Raw genomic sequence first — 16,328 nt, forward strand, 5'->3', positions numbered from 1 at the left:
TAAAGTCCAACAGGTTTATTTGGTAGCAAATACCATAAGCTTTCGGAGCACTGCTCCTTCGTCAGATGGACGAAGGAGCAGTGACGAAGGAGCAGTGCTCCGAAAGCTTATGGTATTTGCTACCAAATAAACCTGTTGGACTTTAACCTGGTGTTGTGAGACTTCTTACTGTGCTTACCCCAGTCCAACGCCGGCATCTCCACATCATGTTTAATTCCAGCCATTCGACAACTGACGATGTAACTCACTTTCTGTAAGACTTTTTTTGCACTATAATTCATCATTACAAAGTTGCAACTCCCTCAGGAAAATCAGACATGCACAGTTATAAGTGTCTCTCCAAAGCATCAAAGTACGAAAATAATGGTGGAATGACTGGGATACAGAGTCCCAGCTGAGTTCTTGCTGCCTTTGACAGGTTACAGGAACGTCAGGATTATGTTACTGGACTAGTAACCCATGGTATTTGGAGAATTTGACTTCACCGAGGGAAAAGAAAATCAATAAGTGACAATGGAGCTGTTGGGTTGTGTTAAAAAGCCAAGCAGTTCACTAATGTTCTTTAGGGAAAGATACCTGCCTTCCTCACCAGGTCAGAGTCTGTTATAACTCCTGACTAAAACCAGCAGAGTCAAAACTTAACTACCATCAGAGTGGTCCCTCAGTTATAGAATCCCTACAGTGCAGGAGGCCATTTGGCCCATCGAGCCTGCACTAGTAACAATCTCACTCAGCCCCTATCCCTGTAACCCGACGTATTTACTCTTCTAATCCCCCTAAACTACACATCTTGGGACAATAATGGGCAATTTAGCATGGCCAATCCACCTAACCCGCATGTCTTGGGACTGTGGGAGGAAACCGGAGCACCCGGAGGAAACCCACGCAGACACAGGGGAGAACGTGCAGACTCCACATAGACAGTTACCTGAGGCCGGAATTGAACCTGGGTCTGTGGCGCTGTGAGACAGAAATGCTAACCACTGTGCTGCCTGTTATATCAAGCTTCAAAGCAATTTGGAACGGGACAATAAATGCCATTATTGCCCACACCGCAAATACTGGCGGGTGTTTTATCATGCTAAAGGTGCTATATAAATGCAAGTTGGCGTTGTTAAAGGCACGGTCCGAGATTACATTGTTCAAACTGATATAATTACCAAACTGGTACCATACCAAACCTGGCAACGGTTCACCTTTGGTAAACAAAGCAACTTAAGAACTCAGCAGTTGAGCAAGCGACGCAATGGATGAAAAACACGTCGAGATACAGGCAGAGGTTGTTGAGTCATAGGGCAATGGCACAGAACATCAAAGAGAACAGGGCAAAGGCCTACAAAGGGCAACTTTCACAACCTCAGGATATCCCAAAGTGCTTCACAGTCAATGAAGGACTTGAAGTGTGGTAATTTAAGAAATGCAATAGCCAATTTGTGCGCTGCAAGATCGCACAGTTAGTAATCCAATAATGAGCAGATAATCTTTTTACAGACTTACTGACGTTGAGGTTTAAATATTGGGCAAGGCACCAAGGAGTGGTCCCCTGTTCTGCTTTGAAATAGGGTTTCAGGATCTGTCACTTCCATTTAAGTGTGCAGCCAGTCCTCTGTTTAATGCCTCATCCCAAAATCACCACTTCCAACAGTGCGCGACTCCCTCAGTACTGCCACTAGGAGTGTTGGCCCAGATCATTGGCTCAAGTCTCTGGAGTAGATATTGAGCCCGTGACCCCTGACTCAGACTGCACAATGCATTGGGCCAAGGCTCTCACTCAGTCCATGATGTTAAACATATGGCACAAAGATTTATCGCTCATAAAGAGGCCAACTGGAAAAAAGCTATCTAGTCTAATTCCACCTTCCAACTCTTGAGCCATCGCCCTGTGGGTTAAGACCCCTCAAGCACATATAGACCAAGTATTTTTTTAATGGAATGCAGATTTGTGCCTTCTTTCAGGCAGAGAGTTCCAGACCCCCATGACCCTCCAGGTGAAAAAACATTTCTCAACTCTCCACTAATCATTCTGCTAATTACTTTGAATCTATACCTCTGCTTGTTGAAATCTGTTAACGGAAATAGGTCCTTACTATGCACCCAATCTAGGCCCCTGATAATTTTGTACACTTCAATTAAATCTTCCCTCGGCCTCCTCTGTTCCAAAGAAAGTAAAACCGGCCCATCCAATCTTTCATCACAGCTAAAATTCTTTATTCCTGGCAACATCTTTGTAAATCCTGTGTACCCTCTGCAGTGTGATCGCAACCTTCCTGTAATGTGGTGACTAGAATTGTACATGTTCTCTCGCTGTGATCTAACTAGTGTTTTATATAGTTCTAGCATAACCTGCTGCTCTTCCATTCTGTGCCTCGACTAATAAAGGGAAGAATCCTGTCTGCCTTCTTCACCACCTTATCTACCTATCCTGACACCTTCAGGGCTCTATAGAATGATCCTTCTGTTTCTCTACACTTTTCAGCATCCTACCATTGATCATGCATTCCCTGACATCTTGTCTGTCCTCCCAAATGCACTTCTAGGGGATTTTCACAGTAACTTCATTGCAGTGTTAATATAAGCCTACTTGTGACACTAATAAATAAAATGGATAAATGCATTACCTCCTCTCCAGACTGAATTTCATTTGCTACTTTTTTGTTTATTGATATCTTCCTGCAGTCTCCAGCTTTCTTCCTCACTATTAACCATATGGTAAATTTTTGCACCATCTGCAAACTTCTTCAGCATGCTCCTTCACAAGTCTAAATCTTTGATTGATACACACCCAAACAGCAAGGGTCTAATACGGCCTTCCAGTCTCCAAAATATTCATCGATCACAACACTTTGCTTCCTGCCTCGGGGCCCACTGATAAACTCATTTGCCACTTTCCCTTGGATCTCATGAGCTTTTAATTTTCTGACCAGTCTGTTGAATGCAATCCAGTCAAAAGCTTTGCTAAAATCCATGTGGACAACATCAAACCGGCTACCCCATATTGACCCTCTTTCTAACCTCCTCAAAAAATTCAATTTAAACAGACCCTCCCCAGAACAGAGCCAGATGGCTTTCCTCGATTAATCCATGCCTTTCTCAATGACGATTCATACGGTCTCAAATTTTAATTTGTCTGGCAATGGGGTAGAGGCAGGTTCAATCCAGGCATTCGAATAGGAATTAGGCTGAAAGAAGAATCGACATGGGGACAAGGTGTGAGAATGGCACTAATTAAAGTACGAATTCGGAAACCATGATGTGGAGATGCGGGCGTAGGACTGGGGTGGGGCACAGTAAGAAGTCTCACAACACCAGGTTAAAGTCCAACAGGTTTATTTGGAATCACGAGCTTTCGGAGCGCTGCCCCTTCATCTCCACTCACCTGATGAAGGAGCAGCGCTCCGAAAACTCGTGATTCAAAATAAACCTATTGGACTTTAACCTGGTGTTGTGAGACTTCTTACTCATTTGGAAAGCCAGTGCAGAAACGGTGGACGGAATGGTGTCCTGCACGTAACAATTCCGTGTTTCTCAGAACCAACATCTTGTTGGGTTTGCTGCGCACTTGCTACAAAGACTAGCCTGAAAGCATTTTAATAATTCTGCTCCTTCACCAAACGGAACCAGTTACTGTTAGGTAGCTGAAATGTTTCTGCATTTCTCAACAATCTGTCTTCATATAAGCTCTTCCATCTCCCTCTGACTGTTAGGGATTCTAAAGTATACTCTGAGCAGTACGATTACCCTGGCTTTGCTCCTCGTGTTAAAGAGTCAATAACTGGAATGAACATTTCAGAAAATGCTCCCACACAAAAGATCATTTGACAAGATTAAACAATGGAAAGAATTCAGTGTCTGGGGCTGTGGGCAGCATCGGTATTCAACAAGCTCACATTCTCAGTGTGACGCGTCACACCCAGTGCAAACAGTCTCACACCCAGATTGCTCTAACAAAACTTTGCAGTTAATAGTTTGTACACATGAGTACCGATGTTGTAATAACAGGAACGTCCTGTTGTGTGAGAGCGAGCGAATGGAAAGGATTTGCACTGGCCACAGCATCATTTTGTACACTTCGAATAAGTCACCTTCAGCTTCCTCCGTTCCAGGGAAAGCAGCCTAACCTATTCAATCTCATTGCTGCAATCCTCAAGCCCCAGCAACATTCTTGCAAATCTCCTCACTCCAGAGCAATTATGTCCTTTCCTGTAATGTGGTGACCAGAACTGGACACAAAACTCCAGCTGTGGCCTGACCAGCGTTTTGCACGGTTCCAGCATTACATCAACAACAGAAAATGTTGGAAAATCTCAGGGGTCTGACAGCATCTATGGGGAGAGAGAATAGAGCCAACGTTTCAAGTCTAGATGATCCTTCGTCAGAGCTCTGATAAATGATCAGACCATCAGAAAGCAAAGAGTGGGGGTAAATGGGTGTTTTTCTGGTTGGCGATCAGTGCCTAGTGGTGTGCCTCAGGGATCAGTGTTGGGACCCCAACTGTTTACGATTTACATAGATGATTTGGAGTTGGGGACCAAGTGTAGTGTGTCAAAATTCGCAGATGACCTAACGATGAGTGGCAGAGCAAAGTCTGCAGAGGATGCTGAAAGTCTGCAAAGGGATATAGATAGTCTAAGTGAGTGGGCGAGGGTCTGGCGGATGGAGTACAATGTTGGTAAATGTGAGGTCATCCATTTTGGTAGGAATAACAGCAAAATGGACTGTTATTTAAATGGTAAAAAATTGCAGCATGCTGCTGTGCAGAGGGACCTGGGTGTCCTTGTGCAAGAATCACAAGGAGTTGGTTTGCAGGTGCAGCAGGTAATTAAGAAGGCAAATGGAATTTTGTCCTTCATTGTTAGAGGGATGGAGTTTAAAAGCAGCGAGGTTATGTTGCAGCTGTATAAGGTGCTGGTGAGGCCACACCTAGAGTACTGTGTAGTTTTGGGTCTCCTTACTTGAGAAAGGATATACTGGCACTGGAGGGGTGCAGAGGAGATTCACTAGGTTGATTCTGGAGTTGAGAGGGCTGGCTTATGAGGAGAGACTGAGTAGACTGAGGCTATACTCATTGGTATTCAGAAGAATGAGGGGAGATCTTATAGAAACATATAAGATTATGAAGGGAATAGATAAGATAGAAGCAGGGAAGTTGTTTCCAATGGCAGGTGAAACTAGAACGAGGGGGCATGGCCTCAAAATAAGGGGAAGCAGATTTAGGACTGAGTTGAGGGGGAACTTCTTCACACAAAGGGTTGTGAATCTGTGGAATTCCCTGTCCAGTGAAGCAGTTGAGGCTACCTCGTTGAACGTTTTTAAGGCAAGGATAGATAAATTTTTGAACAGTAAAGGATTTGAGGGTTATGGTGAGCGGGCGGTAAGTGGAGCTGAGTCCACGAAAAGATCAGCCATGATCTTATTGAATGGCGGAGCAGGCTCGAGGGACCAGATGGCCTACTCCTGCTCCTAGTTCTTATGTCAGATACTTTCTTGACTGTTCGGGATTCTAAAAGTATACTCTTAGCATATTAGTCTTGCCTATTAGTCCTGTCACCTTCAGGGACCTGAGGACATGCAGTCCAAGATTTCTCACTTTCCCCACCCCTCTCAATGTCCTCTTGTTTATGTCCATTGCCGAGCTTTGTTTGCCCTTTCCAAATGAAGGACATCTTGTGAAATATCATCACTGTTGCAATGCAGAAAAGAGGAACCAATGTGCACTTTTCTCTAGTTTTAATTGAAGTGTAGGAAATGTGGCAACCAGTAGGGGTGGCACGGTGGATAGCACTGCTGCTTCGCAGCGCCAGGGACCTGGATTCAATTCCTGGCTTGAGTCACTGTCTGTGTGGAGTTTGTACGTTCTCCGTGTCTGCGAGGGTTTCCGCCGAGTGCTCCGGTTTCCTCCCACAGTCCAAAGATGTGCAGGTTAGATTGATTGACCATGATAAATTGGCCCTAGTGTCAGGGTAAATATGTGGGGTTACGGGAATAGGGCCTGGGTGGGATTTTGGTCGGTGCAGACGCGATGGGCTGAATGGCCTCCTTCTGCACTGTAGGCATTCTATCTATACACAGCAAGCTCCCACGTAGGAGATAAACAGACCATCTGTTCTACTGATGCTAGAATAACTATTGGCCAGGATGTCGGAAAGAAATTCAAAATTGTGCTCAGAATCTTTTACATCCACCCGTGGGGGCAGGTGGGGCATCAGTTTAATGTCTCACCCAAAGGGTGGCACATGCAACAGAGCAGTATTCCCTCGGTTCTGCACCGGTGACTGACACCCCGGTATAGATCTGAAGGGTGGGTTTCTAAGGGTGGAACAGCAGGAAGCTCCCAGTCACTGACTCTATTCTCCTTCTGACAATTTCCCAAATTATTAAAACTCCCAACAAAGTGACATTAGCACCGGATTGGCATCGGATTCTGGCAAAGTGAGACAACATTATTTATTTAAAGTTTAAAGCTTATTTATTAGTGTCACAAGTAGGTTTACATTAACACTGCAATGAAGTTACTGTGAAAATCCCCGAGTCGCCACACTCAGGCGCCTGTTCGGGTTACACTGAAGGAGAATTTAGCACGGCCAATGCACCCTAACCAGCACATCTTTCAGACTGTGGGAGGAAACCGGAGCACCCGGAGGAAACCCACGCAGACACGGGGAGAACATGCAGACTCCGCACAGACAGTGACCCAAGCCGGGAATCGAACCTGGGTCCTTGGTACTGTGAGCTAGCAGTGCTAACCACTGTGCCGCCCCGATGAAGCAGCTTTACACGGTGTATCTCACGGCTGTTTGTGAAACTTTGCCCCCTCCCCACCATAACAGTGACTGCCAATTCACCCTGTTATCAATGTGACAAATACCCCCTGATCCTCCTTCTGTCGCTCCTTGGGAATTCTTAAAGACCCTGCCTTGCACAAATAACGACTGCATCATCTCCAGAGACACCCTGGCTCCCTCAATCCTCGTTTCACCCTTCACGCTGTGGGCGTTGACAACTGAAACTCTGCCTCACCTCATCATCTCCTCGATTCAGATCATCTTTCTTTCTCTCCAGCCGTGGTAGTCAGCCACTCTGAAAGTTTCCTTATAACAATCTTGGGATGCTATATTCTGGAAGGAAAACTCCACCACTCCCACTTGTACTGTGTAGCATCTGAAGAATCTGCAGAATTTTACTGTGCACCATCAACTTGAGCTTTATCTTTTTCCTCCTGCTGGCATTCCCCACTCCCGAAAGCGCTCGATCCTTAATGATGTACGGCACTGTGTCTGCCGGGTGTTCACTGGTATTTTGGGCAAGCTGTCAGTCTTCACGGGTAGGCCCAGGCAACAGCAAGTGTCTCCACCCCAGAGAACTGCGACAAGGTCACTGTGGATTGTTACAGAAGCCTTGTCGCAATATTGGGAACTGCAACCTTGCACAACTGCTGTCCACATTGTCCTGCATCTCAACATAAACATTCACTGCCTCCACAATCTGCACAATGGCAACAGTACATACCGTCCACAAGGTGAAGTCACTCATCAAGACTCATAGAATCCTACAGTGCAGAAGGAGGCCGTTCGGCCCATCAAGCCTGCACCCACCACAATCCCACCCAGGCCCTACCCCCATAACTCCATGCATTTACCCTAGTTGTCCCCCTGACACTAAGGAGCATGGCCAATCCACCTAACCCGCGCATCTTTGGAATGTGGGAGGAAACCCACGCAAACACAGGGAGAATGCACAAACTCCACACAGACAGTGATCCAAGCCGGGAATCGAACCCGGGTCCCTGGCGCTGTGAGGCAGCAGTGCTGACCACTGTGCCACCATGCCGCCCACAGCATCTTCCAAACCCCCAATCTATACCATGTAGAAGAACAAGAGCACCATTCCTTCACTGTCGTTGGGTCGAAATCCTGGAACTCCCTCTCTAACAGCACCACGGGTGTACCTACACCGCATGGACCACAGTGGTTCAAAAAATGTAGTATTGTTATTGAATTAGTAACCCAGAGACCCAGGGCAATTCTATGGGTATCCAAGTTCAAATCCCACCACGGCAGATGGTGAAATTTAAGTTCAATAAAATGTCTGGAATTAAAAGTCAAATGATGACCATTGTTGATTGTCGTAACAACCCATCTGGTGGGGATGGGAAACAAGGATGCTGGGCTAGCCAGCGATGTCCATGTTCCATTAAAGAATAAAAAAATAACTTGCAAGTTTGTTATTGCTGAGTGTGAAATCTGGCAGGTGTAAAATGCGTTTTGCACCAGATCCAATCATTTTCCCTGATGAACGGGTGAGGCTTCAATCGTCCCCAAGGACTCTAACAGGATTTAATCGCAGGCTGATACTGTAAGCCAGCTCATTTCTGGAACACACGATAACATTTACTCTTAAAAATAATGTGACACAACAGTCTGAATAATCAAAAAGGGACAATTCTGTGCTAAAATAAAACACAGGCGAGCTGATATGCGGACGGCTGCTACACGCACACGCCCCAAGGTGGATGAGGATAAACAAATTTTGACCTTCGCTCCAAGTTACATTTGTCTCCTCTTGCTTCCTGTACGCTAGCTCTCGTCAAAAGTTTCCTAGTTCTACCGAACTCGAGTTGGGGGTTTGTGGGTTAAACTCCCCATTGTGGGACCTGAACACATCATCCAGGTTGACACGCAGTGCAGCGAGACCCTCAGTACTGCTCTGTCAGAGGCACCCCTTTCAGGTGAGATTTGACACCGAGTCTCCGTCTGCCCACTCAGCTGTGAAAAATTCCTTGGCGACAGTTCCACAGAACAACAGGTGAGTCCCCCCTGTTGTCCACGGTTGACATTGATCTTAAATCATTAAAACAGATCATCTAGTCATTTAGCTCATTGGTGGGAGCTTGCTGTGCTCAAAGTGGATGCAGCTTTTGGGAGAACAAATGGCACCCAGTCATGGGAACACCATGCCAATTCTCCTGGGGGGGGAACACCAGGCAAATGGCACACACTGGCATCATGTAAATCATAGTATCGAGGAGGGGTGGGTGAGAACTCTCTACAAATAACATATCCATATAACATTCCCTGCACAGCCTGACCCACTCCCAGCAGCCCAAACACAAAAGGACAAGAGTCAGCTCTCCAAATGAAGGATGCATTCATAGAAATCATAGAAACCCTACAGTGCAGAAGGAGGCCATTCGGCCCATCGAGTCTGCACCGACCACAATCCCACCCAGGCCCTACCCCCACACATTTTACCCACTAATCCCTCTAACCTACACATCTCAGGACACTAAGGGACAATTTTTAACCTGGCCAATCAACCTAACCCGCACATCTTTGGACTGTGGGAGGAAACCGGAGCACCCGGAGGAAACCCACGCAGACACGAGGAGAATGTGCAAACTCCACACAGACAGTGACCCGAGCCGGGAATCGAACCCGGGACCCTGGAGCTGTGAAGCAGCAGTGCTAACCACTGTGCTCCCTATAGAAAACTGTTTACACCATTAGAAATAATGAGCTATTAAATCAACCACTGTTGACTTCATGGAGCATTTGCATAGTACAGATTAAATACGTGTGGCTACATGGAACTGTCACACACACACTGTGAATATGAGAGATCTGCAACTGTACTCAGAGGTGGAGGCAAGTTTCACGTTCACCTCAAACTACTGAAAACCTTTGAAAAGATTGACTGAACTGTTCCGATCGACAGTTGCAGATGCTGCAGAAAGCTGGTCCACTACACGCACCTGCCTCTCTTTATCTGTTCAGTGCTGGTGGCCGTTTTAGATTTGGTATTAGGGAAGCAGCCAGTGAGCAGGATCTGACTCATGTCACTTCCTTTTATCTCCTGTGAGCTCATAAATGGAGCCCGAGGATTGTGGGGAGCAACTGACCATTCATGATGTCACAGGAACAAGCATTCCACGCACAACATCTGCCCAAAGAGGCTGACGCACAGAAATCGAATCATGAACCAGGGGCGGCACAGTGGGTTAGCACTGTTGCCTCACAGCGCCAGGGACCCAGGTTCAGTTCCGGCCTCGGTCACTGTCTGTGTGGAGTCTGCACGTTCTCCCCGTGTCTGCGTGGGTTTCCTCCAGGTGCTCCCGTTTCCTCCCACCCTCCAAAGATGTGCAGGTTAGGTGGATTGGTCATGCTAAATTGACCCTAGAGTCAGGGGATTGACGGGGTAAACGTGTGGAGTTGTGGGATTAGGCCCTTGATGGGATTGTGGTCAATGCAGACTTGATGGGCCGAGTGGCCTCCTTCTGTATTGTAGGGATTCTATGAAACCAGGGTCCAACCATCCACCACTTTTTAAAAAATATTCATTCATGGATGTGGGTATTACTGGGTAGGTCAGCATTTATTGCCCATCACTAATTGCCCTTCCCTTCTTGAACCCACTGCAATCCATGTGGTGTCGGTACACCCACAGTGCCGTTAGGGAGGGAGTTCCAGGATTTAAACCCAGCGACACTGAAGGAACAGCGAGGAGTTTCCAGGTCAGGATGATGTGCGACTTGGGACAGAAGCTCGCAACTGGTGATGTTCCCAGGTATCTGCAGCTTTGTCTTTCTTGGTGATGGAGGTTACATTTTCTGTCGAAGGAGCTTCTGTGAGTTTTTGCAGTACATTTGCATCATCAATGGTGTTCCCTCCATCGTAATGGGGTGGCACAGTGGCTAGCACTGCTGCCTCACAGTACCAGGGACTTAGATTCGATTCCCAGTTTGTGTCACTGCCTGTGTGGAGTTTCTCCCCGTAACTGCATGGCTTTCCTCCGGGTGCTCCGATTTCTTCCCAAAGTCCAAAGATGTGCGGGTTAGGTTGAATGGCCATGCTGAATTGCCCCTTAGCATAGGTTCGAGGGATTAGCAACGCAAATATGAGAGGTTACGGGGATATGGCCTGGGTGGGATTGCTGTTGGTGCAGACTCGATGGGTCGAATGGCCTCCTTCTGCACCTTAGGCATTCTATGATTCTATTCGGTCAGAAGTGTGGGTGTTGACTGATGTTGACATCCAATGGCATTGCCATCACTGAACTCCCCACTATCAACATTCTGAGGGTTACCATTGACCAGAAACTGAAGTGGAGCAGGTATATAAATGAGGTGAACACGAGAACAGGTCAGAGGCTGGGAATTCTACAACAGGTAATTCACCTCCTGACTCCCCAAAGCCTGTCCACTGTCTGCAAGGCACAAGTCAGGAGTGTGATACAATACTCTCCACTTTACTCGATGAGTACAGCTCGAACAACACAAGAAGCTCAACACCAGAAACAAGAACGCAACTGGATTGATTGGCACTGCATCAACTACTATCAACATTCACTCACTCCAGCACCCTGTACCATTTACAAGCTGCACTGCAGCAGTTCACCAACGTTCCTTTGGCAGCATCTTACAAATCTACAACCTCAACCACACTAATGCCCCACAAAGGCAGTAGATGCATCGTAACAGCACTGCCTGTACAATTCCCAACATTACACACACCAACTAAAGACCACAACTCTGCAACAGAGCAATATTGATCCTGATATAGTTCAGTACTCCCTCAGTACTGACCCTCTGACAGTGCGGCACTCCCTCAGTACTGACCCTCTGACAGTGCAGCACTCCCTCAGCACTGACCCTCTGACAGTGCGGCACTCCCTCGGTACTGACCCTCTGACAGTGCGGCACTCCCTCAGCACTGACCCTCTGACAGTGCGGCGCTCCCTCAGCACTGACCCTCTGACAGTGCGGCACTCCCTCAGTACTGACCCTCTGACAGTGCGGCACTCCCTCAGTACTGACCCTCTGACAGTGCGGCACTCCCTCAGTACTGACCCTCTGACAGTGCGGCACCCCCTCAGTAATGACCCTGTGACAGTTTGTGTGAAATGTTAAATCTCCCCACTCCCGGCTCTCACTCACCGCCGCTCCGCTCACTGTCTCTGCACCGACCCGGACTGATTTTGGAGCGGACTGTCAAACAGGAAACGGAAATGCTCCCGGAGCAACCGGGCTCCGAACAAAGGTTCCGCCCCGAGTTCCCCCCCGCCCCGCCCCCCTCCCCCCCGCCCCGCCCCCCTCCCCCCCGCCCCGCCCCCTCCCCCCCCCCCGCCCCCCTCCCCCCCCCCCCCCGCTCCCCCCTCCCCGCGCAGTTGTGTCCCGCCCTCGCTCCACCCCTCCCTCGCCCCACTCACCTCCACCTGCCCTTCCTCAGCCCACTCCCCCCCGGACAGGCCAGCTTCACACTCAGTGCCCACAATCGCAGCGCCTCCCCCCCCCCCCTCCCCAGGGGGTCACAGCCTCCCTCAGAGCAGCGCTGCCTCCAGCCATCCGTCCCCCACAGGGACCCGACCTCAGCTTGTCCAGTTGAAGATACTAGCCCAGTTCTGATGGGACAAATGGCCTCCTCTGCTGCTCGTCTCCTCCAGGGTGAGAATCTTACCCAACAATGACCGGGATTTAAAAGTCACCTCAGTGGGATGAAATGGTCTATAAATGATTGGGGCAGTGGTACATGCTTTGTGGTTTCTCCAGTATGTGCGTTTTTAAACAAATTACAAAGGGTGAGAACCATCGCTTGAAAGATCAATCCCTTTGGAAACTCCTAGTGTGCTTTAAGTAGGCTTTTGCTACCAAATAAAGTGGCTTTTGCTCCCAAATAAACCTGTTGGATTTAACCTGATGCTGTGAGACTTCTTACTGTGTTTACCCCAGTCCAACGCCGGCATCTCCACATCTTTAAGTAGGAGCAGTATAATTAGAGGCAGAAGCTCAGAGAGATTTCAGAGAGCAACTGCATTGATTTGATTATTGTCACATGTATTCACGTACACTGAAAAGTATTGTTTCTTGCGCGCTATACAGACAACGCATACCGTTCATAGAGAAGGAAAGGAAAGAGTGCAGAATGTAATGTTACAGTCATAGCTAGGATGTGGAGAAAGATCAACTTAATACAAGGTAGGTCCATTCAAAAGTCTGACGGCAGCAGGGAAGAAGCTGTTCTTGAGTTGGTTGGTACGTGACCTCAGGCTTTTGTATCTTTTTCCTGATGGAAGAAGATGGGAGAGAGAATGTCCAGGGTGCGTGGGGTACTTAATTAAAACAAAAAGTTTATTTATTAGTCACAAGTAAGGCTTACATTAACGCTGCAATGAAGTTACTCTGAAATTCCCTTAGGCGCCTGTTTGGGTCAATGCACCTAGACAACACAGCTTGTGAATGTGGGAGGAAAAATAGAGCACCTGGAGGAATCCCATTCTGCTGGCTGCTTTCCCGAGGCAGCGGAAAGTGTAGCCAGTGTCAATGGAAGGGAGGCTGGTTTGAGTGATGGACTGGGCTTCGTTCACAACCCTTTGTAGTTTATTACAGTCCTGGACAGGTGTGTAGGTTAGGGGGATTAGTGGGGTAAATCTGTGAGGTAATGGGGATAAGGTGAGGGAAAGGGCCTGGGTGAGATGCTCTGTCAGAGAATTGGTGCAGGCTCAATGGGCTGAATGGCCTCCTCATGCACTGGTGGGATTCTATGAGAATTCTATGGCCCCTCTATTCTGCCAATGATCTTAAATCTCCAAACTCTAGTTATTGATCCTTCAGCTATTGAGAGCAGTTTCACTTTATTTACTCGCTCTGAACAGTGTGCCAGATGTAGCTCCATTTGTTGCACTATTGTCTCTGAGTCACAACGCTCTGGATTTGAGTTCCACTCCAGTGCTTGAGCAGAACAATCTACACCAGTGCTCCAATGTAGTACTGAGTGAGTGCTGTACTGTTGGAGGTTCCATCTTTCAGATGAGATGTTAAACCAAGGCCTCATCTGCCACATTGCTTGCGTGGATGCAAAAGGTCCCGGGGCACTTTTTCGAAGAAGAGCAGTGAGTTCTCTCCGGTATCCTGGGTTAACATTTATCCCTCAGCAGATCATCTGGACACTATCATGTTGCTGTTTGTAGGAACTTGCCATGTGCAAATAAGCAATCGTATTTCCTACATTACAATAATGACTATGTTTCCAAAGTCCTTCATTGCCTGTAAAGCGCTTTGAGATACAGGATGGAGATAAGAAGTGTTGTGTAAATGCAAGTCATTCTTTTCATGATTTCAAAAACCACAAATCTCCTCTTGGCCTTCTCTACTTTGCGAAGAACAACACTAGCTTCTCCTTCCAGCCATGTGTCTAATCGTACAGTGCTTGAAGCATTCCAGTCTCTTCCTTCTGTCATTCGTTCCAAAGCTTTTATATTCTTCCTAATGTACGAGCCCAGAGGAATCTCTTCTTCACATGGAATGAGTGAAGTTGGGGAATGATTGTAAAGGAAGTCAGATGTTGGGAAGGGGATAAGGATGGGCTTGGACAGCTATCTGGTCACCACAGGAAAAGGCTGTAAATATATGCCCATTTTTTTCTATCTCCCAATGTTGTGCCATTAACCACCTTAAAATAACTGGGATAAAATGCCTCTGATGGGCAGCATAGTGGTGAGCACTGCTGCCTCACAGCACCAGAGACCAGGGTTCGATTCCTGGCTTGGGTCACTGTCTGTGCGGACTCTGCATGTTCTCCCTGCATCTGCGTGGGTTTCCTCCGGGTGCTCAGGTTTCCTCTCACAGTCCAAAAGACTACACTAAATTCTCCCTCAGTGTACCCAAACAGGTTCCGGAGTGTGGTGACTGGGGGATTTTCACAGTAACTTCATTGCAGTGTTAATGTAAGCCTACTTGTGACAATAATAAATAAACTTAAACACTCATCAACTGATCTGTTTGTGTTGCGCTTTGAGGTTTAGTCCAGTTACAGCCTTTGTGCTGGTAGAAGGTTGCATTATATGTAGCAAACATGCCATTATTATACGTGTCTACTAATTAAGAGTTTTTTTTTAGTTGCTGCCCATTCATTTCATGCTGGGATGAGAACAAAATGAGAGGCTGCATTCTCTTAAGTTCGAGAGGGGGAAGATTTTCTCTGGTTGCTACAGACGTTTATTAATGCAACATTTCATCATGTCTTGAAAATGTCTCAAAAGCATTTCCCGTGTAACAGATTGCTTTGAAGAACAGCAAGCAATAGCCCAGAAGTTAAATATTGACTATTTTGGTAACCAAAAACCTCAAGAACCAGCATTTTATCCGAGGCATTTTATCCCAGTTATTTTAAGATGGTTAATGGCACAACACTGGGAGATAAAAAAAGATTTGCATTTATTTAGAGCCATTTCCAGCTTCAAGATATTCAAAAGCACTTCAAAGCCACAGAGTAATATTGAAGTGTCGTCATTTTTGTAATGTATTAAACATAGCAGCTAATTTGTGCACAGCAAGCTCCCTCAACCAGCATTTGAGTAAAATGTGGGGAGGCGATGTCATAGTGGTATTGTCGCTGGGCTAGTGATCCGGAAACCCAGGGTAATGTTCTGGGGACCTGGGTTCGAATCCCACCACGGCAGATGGTGAAATTTGAATTCAATGAAAAGAAAACCTGGAATTAAGAACCTACTGATGACCGTGAAACCATTGTCGATTGTCAAAAAAACCCATCTGGTTCACTAATGTCCTTTAGGAAAGGAAATCTGCCGTCCTCACCCGGTCTGGTCTACATGTGACTCCAGAGCCACAGCAATGTATTTTTGATTTGATTTATTGTCACATGTATTAATAGTGAAAAGTACTGTTTCTTGTGCGCGATACAGACAAAGCATACTGTTCATTGAGAATGCAATGAGAGCGTGCAGAATGTAGTGTTACAGTCATAGCTCGGGTGGAGAGAAAGATCAACTTAATGCGAGGTAGGTCCATTCAAAAGTCTGACAGCAGCAGGGAAAAAGCTGTTCTTGAGTCGGTTGGTATGTGACCTCAGACTTTTGTATCTTTTTCCCGACAGAAGAAGATGGAAGAGAGAATGTCCGGGGTGTGTGGGGGTCCTTAATTATGCTGGCTGCTTTGCCTGAGGCAGCGGGAAGTGTGGACAGAGCCAATGGATGGGAGGCTGGGTTTGTGGATGGATTGGGTTACATTCACGACCTTTTGTAGTTCCTTGCGGTTTTGGGCAGAGCAGGAGCCATAGCAAGCTGTGATACAACCAGAAAGAATGCTTTCGATGGTGCATCTGTAAAAGTTGGTGAGAGTCATAGCTGACATGCCATATTTCCTTAGTCTCCAAATAGAGGCGTTGGTGGGCTTTCTTAACTATAGTGTCGGCATGGGGGGACCAGGACAGGTTGTTGGTGATCTGGACACCTAAAAACTTGAAGCTCTCGACCCTTTCTACTTCATCCCCGTTGATGTAGTCGGGGGCATGTTCTCCTTTACACTTCCTGAAGTCGAT

The 16,328-nt window shown here is 47.0% G+C and overlaps 1 protein-coding gene across 3 annotated transcripts in view; it reads right to left on the bottom strand.

Moving 5' to 3' along the window:
• Positions 1 to 12,267, bottom strand: part of pcyt1aa (phosphate cytidylyltransferase 1A, choline a) — a 44,176-nt gene extending 31,909 nt beyond the window's left edge. The window contains exon 1 of one of the 3 annotated variants that reach the window (XM_078204475.1): positions 12,202 to 12,267. The gene's annotated coding sequence lies outside the window, so the exon portion shown is untranslated. Of the gene's footprint in view, positions 1 to 7,017; positions 7,101 to 11,929; positions 11,967 to 12,201 lie in introns of those variants that run through there. The other 2 variants (XM_078204469.1, XM_078204479.1) reach the window with 2 other exon arrangements.
• Positions 12,268 to 16,328: the final 4,061 nt, after the last annotated feature.

The sequence above is a fragment of the Mustelus asterias genome, chromosome 3 (assembly GCF_964213995.1).
Source record: "Mustelus asterias chromosome 3, sMusAst1.hap1.1, whole genome shotgun sequence".
Classification (NCBI taxonomy): domain Eukaryota; kingdom Metazoa; phylum Chordata; class Chondrichthyes; order Carcharhiniformes; family Triakidae; genus Mustelus; species Mustelus asterias.